The sequence below is a fragment of the Ixodes scapularis genome, unplaced genomic scaffold (assembly GCF_016920785.2).
Source record: "Ixodes scapularis isolate PalLabHiFi unplaced genomic scaffold, ASM1692078v2 ptg001612l_1___fragment_1__unscaffolded, whole genome shotgun sequence".
Taxonomy (NCBI): Eukaryota; Metazoa; Arthropoda; class Arachnida; order Ixodida; family Ixodidae; genus Ixodes; species Ixodes scapularis.
In genome coordinates, this window is record NW_024610176.1 from 615,689 (window position 1) to 624,781 (window position 9,093).

Below are 9,093 nucleotides of genomic sequence, written 5' to 3' on the forward strand. Positions count from 1 at the left end.
GTAGGAGTTTGTGCGCCTTCTTTCGCTGTCCTCACCGCCGCCTCATGTTGTACTGTGGCGGGGGTGGTGTAGGAACCTGTGGGCACAGATCATGATCACTTTCCGCTGGATCCTGAAGCACTTCTAACTCTTCGGGTTCATTGAAAGTTTTTATGTGGGTAACATGAATGGAGCCGCACACTTCACCGGACTCGCAATGCACCAGCTTGTAAGTGACGTCAGATAGTGCTTTCCTGATGCGGTAGGGGCCTTCCCACCTATTGGCCAGGGACGCCGTGAAGCCCCTAGCTGCGTCATTTAGCGGATGAGTTCGCCTCAGCACCAGATCTCCTACATTGAACCTCAAATTCCGCCTCCCTTTGTTGTACTGCTCCGCTTGCTGGAGTCTCGAGATGTCCAGGTTCTCTCGAGCTTCACGTAGGTTCCCAAAGAAGTGCTCCTGGAGATCTGCTGCGAACTGCGTAGTGGTGCGCTGCACACGTGCTTGATCTGTGCAAAGAAGATCATTATCCAGGGGAAACACGAGTTCTTTTCCAAAGTTCAGTAGGGCTGGGGTAAAACCCGCAGACCGGTTCACTGTTGTGTGTGTGGCGAATGCCATTTCCGCCAGTTTCGCGTCCCAATCCTTGTGCTGCTTTGTGTGTGTGACCAGCATCATTTTGAGGTTTCGGTTTACTCTTCCCGTAATATTCGCCTGTGGATGGAACGGCGACGTTTTTTTGTGCCGTATCCCCAATGCCTTGCATGCGTCCACGAACACCCTGCTAATAAAATACGAAGCGTTGTCCGTAATGAGTGTTGCTGGAAAGCCGAACCGAGCGAATGTCTCGAGAAGGCAATCCTAGATTCTCCTGGAGTCAAGTTTGCGCAGAGGAAACAGTTCAACCCATTTTGTGAAGTCACTACAAGCAAATACTGGTTTCCTCGCGGACTACGGGGAAAAGGTCCGACCACGTTGCATGCGACGCATTCCCAAGGGTATCTACTTTCGACCGATTTCATTAAGCTTGGTGGTTGTCCCCCTCGGGGTTTTGCCTTCTGGCACGCCGTACAACTGCGCGTGTGCCTCATAACGTCCTGTCTCATACCGGGCCACGTTGCAATTTGGGCTAAGTTTTCGTAAGTCTTGCTCCCACTGCTGTGTCCGGCCAATGCGGAGTCATGCATATATCTTATGAAGGACTTACGCAGTTTGCGAGGTATCACGGACCGGAACGGCGAACCACCGGTCTCGTCTTCCTGGTGGATGCACCTCAGCAGGATATTGTCGCTGCTCAGCAGGTACGAGTCGAACTCTCCAGGAACCTCGGCGTCGGTTGGGCTCCGTTTTGCCAGGGCTTGCGTCACCCGCTGGCAGAACCCATCGACCTGCTGGGCCGTCCGGAGCTCCTCTCTGCTCACCAGTGTTCCCCATCTTGAATCCGTGGTGATAGGCACAGAGACAGCCACCGCCACCAAGTCGGGATCCACCTGCATCTCCTGCCCGAGAAGTGGAGCACAGGAAAGCGCATCTGCCACGTTGTTAGTCGCTCCGCGCTTGTACTCAATGGTGCACTTGTAGCGCTGGAGTGTTAGTGCCCATCGAGCGAGGCGGCCTGCTGGATTTTGAAGTCCTTTCAGCCAAGAAAGAGCCATGTGGTCAGTTTGAATACAAAATGACGCTCCATCCAGGTACATGTCAAACTTTTTTAGGGAAAAGATAATCGCCAGACACTCTTTCTCGGTGGTAGAATAATACCGTTCTGCTCCGGTAAGCGTATGGCTGGCGAGTGCTACCGGTCGAAGGAGGTTGTCGTATTCTTGTAAGAGAACTGCTCCCAACCCGTAATCGCTTGCGTCGGTTTGCAAAGTGAACGAACGATTCAAGTCTGGGAGATGCAAGCACGCGTTGTCTGTCATAGCCTTCAAAAGAGCTGCAAACGCGATCTGCTGCTGTTCGCCCCAACACCACTTCGTTTTCTTGCGGAGAAGTTGATTCAGTGGCGCCGTTATTTCGGCACATCGCGATATGAAATCCCTGTAAAAAGCGATCATACCGAGATATCTCTGCAAAGCTTTGACGTCATGGGGCGGGGGGTATTCAGTTATCCCGCGTAGCTTATCCTCGTTTGGACGCAGCGTGCCGCCATCAACCACAAAACCGAGAAGTTTGATTTCTGGAACGGCCAGCTGTGCCTTCCCTGGATGACCTGTAAGGCCGGCCTGGCGCATTCGTTCTAGTATAATGCAGAGATGTACGAGAAGCTCCTTGAAAGTTCGTGAAAACACGACGACGTCATCCATGTATGCCATCGTAAATTCGTACTTCGCATCGCCGAGCACGACATCCATTTAGCGCTGAAAGCTGGCAGGCGAATTAGACAACCCAAAGGGAAGGCGAGTGAATTCGAATAGCCCTCTGTGGCAAATGAATGCCGTTTTTGGCACGTCAGCGGGGTGGACCTCGATTTGAAGAAACCCCCGGCTGCAGTCAAGGGTCGTGAAAACGGTCGAATTTCCGAGGGCGTACATCACCGAGGAGATACTAGGGAAAGGATAACTGTCTCTGATTGACACTTCATTTAGTCGCCTATAGTCTACACAAACCCTCGCTGTACCATCCTTCTTTGGGGCCAGAACCACCGGTGAGGCCCAAGGGCTTTTTGACTCACGCACTGCGCCGCTGTCGATCATTTCTGCGAGCGCCGTATCCAAAAGTTGGCGCTTGTGGGCACTGATGGGTCTCGCATTGCACCTCCGGGGTGGTGCGTCCTTAGTTTCGATTCGGTGCCGCAGAAGATCGGTTTTCCCAGGTCTTTCCGTGAACATCGGCGAGAAGGGTTCCAGCAGGTGCTGGAGCTGCTTCTGGTTGTTCTCACCGGAAGACTTTTGCACGGCCTTGAGCACGCTGTCTGGAAGTAAAGACACCTGCCCGGCAAAGTTTACCGGAAACGCTTGGCCGCGAATACAATCCTGTTGTCTGGTAAACGGCGTTAATTCCGTTTCGCCCCCCAATGAATATCCAGCTCGGGCGAAGTCTAGTGAAACCCGCTCTGCTGTAATGAAATCCCGACCAAGGATCAAGGGAACTGGCAATCCAGGGAGATACACAAAACGTTGTCTTCGTTTTCTGGCATGAAAGCAAATTCGCAATCTCACTGCGCCGGCAGCAGGCAGTACGGACCCCGATGCTACCTGCAGTTTTACATTTGCCGACCGGAGATGTATCTTTTTGTTGTTACACTCCGCAAACATAGCATCCCCCATAAGCGATATGTTTGCCCCTGTATCTAGAAGAGCGGCCACTGGGGTACCTAGTACATTCACGGTGATACGTGGCTCAAGGGACTTGGTTCTAGTTTCCATTCTACTTACAGCTGGGATGAGCTCTGCCGGTCTCTCGGTTCGAGAGGCTGTTCCGAACCCCGCCGGCCCTGGGGAGTCCACGGGCACCCGGCCATCCCGAGCGACCATCCTGGGTGTTGAGAACTTCAAAGCGGCACTGACACTCGGGATTGGGCCGGAATCTGCCGGGCCGACGTTTGGCTGAAAGGGAATCGCATTAGGGTCCAACTCAAATGCAATTGTTTCGTGTAGCTTACGACCGAGAGCAGTGTAAGCCGGCCGTTCGGGGATCAGCGCGATCGCCGACACGCCGGGAGTCTCATGCCTGAGAATGTTGTGAGCTTGCCGCCCGGGTGTCACTGCTACAGCAGGCACGCCGGGAGTCTCAAGACCGCGAACGGTGTGAGCTGGGCGCCAGGGTGTCGGTGTGAAAGCCGACACTCCGGGAGTCTCATGAGGGGGAGTGTTGTGAGCTGGCCGCCCGGGTGTCACTGTAACAGCAGGCACGCCGGGAGTCTCAAGACCGCGAACGGTGTGAGCTGGGCGCCCGGGTGTCGGTGTGAAAGCCGACACGCCGGGAGTCTCACGGCGAAGAGTGTTATGAGCTAGCTGCCCGGGTGTCTGTGCAAAAGGAGACACGCCGGGAGTCTCAAGACCGCGAACGGTGTGAGCTGGGCGCCCGGGTGTCGACGCGAACGCGGACGCGCCGGGAGTCTCATGAGGGAAAGTGTTGTGAGCTGGCCGCCCGATTGTCGATGCACGAGCAGACACGCCGGGAGTCTCAAGACCGCGAACGGTGTGAGCTGGGCGCCCGGGTGTCCATGGAAAATCGGACACGCCGGGAGTCTCACAACGAAGAGTGTTATGAGGAAGAAAAAGTGATGAAGGGCCACCGAGGGTCGATAGAAAAGCGTCAGTCCCCGGAGCCCGTGTGAGCCTCCGGGAGACCCGGAGGCGGCTGCGGCGACTCGATCTTGTGGATCGTGTCTTCGGCGCAGCCGGCGGAGAGTAGGGATTTCTTACCACCGCCGGCCGTAGCCGTTTCCCTGTGTCTGAGGCTGCCACCGCTGTTCGCTACATTCCCGGCGTATGTGTCCTGGCCGGCCGCATCGAAAACAACGAGTCGTAGCCCGCCCGTCGACTTCGTGCGGTGTCTCGCTCGTACTTGCCCCTCCCGAGCTCCGCGTTACCGGTCCAGAGGCCAAAAACTCATCTTGACCAATGGATGGGTTGTGGCGTTGTGAACGTATGCCCTGAAACCCGCTGCGCCTTCGTGATTCATATGCATGAGGATGTAGGGCTCGGGGGACAGACGCTTGGTTGGAATAGTCTGGTTCTCCCCCGACTCTACGTACCCGTGCGTCCCCAGACCACGCAAATGATGGTTCCAGGGTCATGATCTGTGGAGGAGGGGAGCTGTATCTAAGTTCCGCGAGGATATCGGCCTGGATGGTGATCGCTGCTCGTGCCATCTCGTCTAAGTTCTGAAATGTGCGTCCCCTGAGATGGGGATGGAAACGCGGGTGGCTTTGGCGGATGGCGCGTTCTACTTTCTCCGCGTCTGGTGCCGCGGCGTCGGCGATATCGTACAGGCCCTGGAGAGCCCTTACAAACTCAATGAGTGACTCGTCCGGGTGCTGTGTGCGCGCGCGCAGCTCGTCCCCGATCCGCATGTTGTAATCCGGAGGCAGGAACTCCGCCCTAAATCGCGCCTCGAAATCTGCCATACTCGTGAATTTGGTTTGTCTTTGCCTCCACAGTGCTGCACTGTCTGTTAGTGCAACCGGGAGGAGACGGTCTAGCACTACCTCGTCTTCTATCCCCGACGCTGCTTTGTAGTTTTGCAGCTCAGAGATGAACGTTGTCACCAACTTCCTATCCGCGTAGCCCGCATACTTTGGAATAGTAAGCTGGAGCCGCAGATGGTTTTTAGGAGAGGCGGAGTGACTGTCACCGAGGGGCGGCTTAGTTGCATCATCTGGTCCCGTTGATACTGAAGCAGGAGGGTCATGGCCGATCTCAACTCGTCGACAGTGTCCCGTTGCAACGTGCCCGCCGATTCTGTGGTCGCTGGTTGCAAAATCCGTGTGTCATGTTCGGTAGTGCTTTCGGGGTTTAGTCGCTTCGCGAGCTCGCCGAGGGGAATATCATCCTCGTCGTCGCCCTTAGTTTTGCTAAGATCCTCCGTGGAAACCTGCCGCGGTGGTGTCCTAACTACGCTCATCGTGAGTTCCCCCCAACCCTCAAAGTCTTCCAATTGGTGATATTTCTCTTTCTGCCTAAAGCGCGACACTTTTATGTGGGCACAGGTGCTCCACATAAAATCGGTGAAAGGTAAAAAAAAAAAGGAAGCAAACGTTCAACAGAAAGGAGGCCTGTTCTCAGATAACGGCGTTGTATGTAAACCGTGCAATCACTCTTCCAAAATGACAATATCAGTTCGACAACAAATCGATAACGCGGGTCGAAACGCTCACGCAAAACGCGAGTACCATTCAAAGGGCGTGGCGCCGCTCAACGATAACCGTGACCAAAATAGAACGACGTTTGGTTTGTTTCTTTAACCAACAGTTATGAGCTGCCTGTACCCTTGCTCGCACCGTGTGGACGGAATTGTCACCGGCCTATGCGCCGAAAATTCGCATCGCCTCCTCCGCTGCGTGAACGCGAACACATGCGAACCCGAGACAAACAGTGGAAAAGACTCCACTTACCTTCCGGAGTCGGCCACACGAACGAGGCCTCACGTCGGTCGCCAATGTAGGTTTCCCTGCCCACAGCCTGGAAGCCCCGGGTTCTCGTCCGTGCGGTCCACCCCGGAAGAACACGTAACAACAAGGAAGGATTTCTTACGTCTTCTTTATTGCTCGTCTCGATCCCGAATGCCCCTGTCCCTCCCCCCCCCCCCCCCCCCCCCAGCTGCGCCCTGCCGGCGCGTGGCGCTGCCGTCGGGCGCCTTGCCCTCTGCCGGCGCGGTCAGTGTGGCGGCGGCCACCACACTGTAAAGAAGAAAGTACACAAATTCGCGAGAGGTCACATGAAATGCCCGATTGTCAATGTTATCTCGATACCCCTAGCCTAGCAACATTGCTTCTGTTCACAAGGAAGAAAAGCTTGCAAGTGCATGCTCCCTTCCGTCACACTAGAGCCTGAGAAGCAGCACGAGGCGGCTTATATCATTCCACGCTACTAATCTAGCGGGATCTCATCCGTTCCGATTGTCGCCGCGGTCGCGTGCGTTCACCGCTCAGCCGCGAGCGCAGCGGCCCAGCGGGACGCGGGTTTATGCGAGCTCACCTTGTTTCCAGAGGCATCCTTGACTTTTTTTTGGTTACAGAGCGGCACACAGCAATAATAAGGTATCGCAGAAGCAGCGTGTGGCGAAGTATCGGCCGCGCAACACCTTCTGTGGTCGCAGTGGTGTAGCGCACGTTGAACAAGCGCCGATGCGACCATACATGCTTATGGCGGACGCACGCCGCGCAACGTCCACCTACGAAGCTTTGCAACCGTTCCGGTACATGGCGCTGAATTTGTAAATGGGTCTATTTAGGCCGTGTAATCCACAGGGATCGCCTAAATACATTATTATGCATGTTTGCATGTATAGAGGTGGTCTATGGAAAAGGGGTTCCTACAAAAAAAAAGGAAAAAAAAAAGACGAAAGCAAAACAAACAAGCAGAATCATGCAGTGCACGTGAGACAAGCAGAGTTACTTTAGAAGGTTCAGTCGACAATATGTAAAGGCGGCGTTCAAAGGGGCAGGGGAGGGGTAAGGAGCTGAACCTCGGAGCATAGTTTCCTAAATTGGCACCTGTGTTCGGTGGTTTTAAAGGTGGAAAATAGATCTACCAATTGCCTCCGTGGCCCGTGTTTTGTTTTCCGCGTTTCTTTCTACACTGCGCTTTTTGTATTTGATTCGAAACCGATATGTGGACATCAATCTATCGTCGAAACAGCCTTTCTAAGTATTGGCGGAGCCGGACGCACGAAATGCCAATTTAAATACCAGTTTTAATTGTTTTTGTGTGTGTGGGGGGGGGGGATTTTTACTTTTCATTTTAAAGCACCATGTGCAGGATATGGAGTTGAGGAATAAATTTGAGACCGTTCTCCAGAGTGGTTATCATCTTCTTACGGCCAACGCAGCGTGAGAACGACTCATTTTCTGCTGTTTGTTGGCTAAAAAAGAAAAAAAAGGACAAAAACAAAATTATAAACGGAAGAGCCAACATCCATTTCAGCTTTCTTTTTTATTTTATTTTTTGTGCAATGATCGCACACGAAGAATGTTTTACACCATAATCACAACAATTAAAACCGAGGCGCTTAACATTTTTATATCACTGTAGATTTACGGCTCCGTATCAGTGGCTCGAGGGTGCAGATTTCTACGGTACTTAGACCGCACTCGGAACTACCTGAAATTGCCTTAACACAGTACGGCAGAAATAGAAAAAAAGAAAGATTTATTTTGCAATGGGCGACATTCACCGGATATGCTTTATATTAAAAGGTGGTGTTTACAGCGCACGCTCATGGCAACCTTCTTACACCTTATAATGTGCCACGAAACTCTCTAAGAAGCGGAATGAATGCTGCGGAATATCACTGTCGAAGGTCCACGCAGCACGCGTTCAGTACAGAGCGAATTAAGCGAGACAGCGAATGCAGCTTCTTCAAACTGCTGCAGGTTACGCGCTTCACGCGCAGATGTTTGAGTTTCAAGGAAGATATGCACATGTTCATGAACCAAACGTAAGTATAGGTATGATTGCCATCCTTCCTGTCGCTTGGTAGAAAGTAATACAATAAACAAGGACGATAATCTTGTACTTTTCATGTTGCTTCGTGAAATACTTAAAGTACGTCTTTAGTTTACCAATAGTAGATTAAACTTATGGTTTTTGTATGGGCAGCTTGCTTGTCGGGCAGGATCGGAACGTGAACTACACCACTGAAATACTAAGTACGCTTTATAGAAGTATATATACAAGTATACTTAAAAATGGCAAAAATATACTCCATGTGTAACTTCTCGTTTTATAAGAATACAAAATCAGCATGCTTAATTTGCATTGCTCTTTACAAAGAAATCGCTTGAAAGTCCACTGAAAATAATATATTTTCTCGCGTGTTCTCGATGTTTTAGTTCATAAAAAAATCTATTTGTTGACGAAATTTGGGTTTAGGAAGCAGCTCACCGTAGCACAGAAAAATTTAAAAGATAAAAAATCTTGAGAAAAAAAAAACTTTTAACCTCGGGGATAGATGTTAGAAAGCATTCGAACGGATATAGATCAGACTCTTCTTGACAAGTGACGCTGCAACGGGATACGAGGGATGCCCTTGCATCCTATTTACAACATAATTCACGACATGGCTACCATGCACTCTCAGAAATCCGGAGCGCCTGCAAGGCGTTTAAAAAAGCCAATCATTGCAATCTACGGGAGCAGCTCGGCTAATCACAGGGATAATAACACGCCTTTCCTTCCGAAGAAAGCAGCAAAAACAACAACAGCGGTCTGCTCAATGACACAGCGCAGACCGTTGTTTTTAGGGTCTAAACGTGTTATTAGCCGCGTCATTCGCCGAGCTGCTTACGTATATTCCTGTTGGCTCTCCCATATACATTGCGGGAGAGGCAGAAGCTCTGAATTTCTGAGGATGTATGGCCACTGAGAGCTTAAATAGGGACACTGTCAGGCTTAGGAGATCAAATCTGTTATTTTTTGGATGCCAGGATGACCTAGTGGAAACATGGC

The 9,093-nt window shown here is 51.9% G+C and overlaps 1 pseudogene; it reads right to left on the reverse strand.

Moving 5' to 3' along the window:
* Window positions 1-4,343: 4,343 nt before the first annotated feature.
* On the reverse strand, window positions 4,344-5,335 carry LOC120841846 (annotated as a pseudogene).
* Window positions 5,336-9,093: the final 3,758 nt, after the last annotated feature.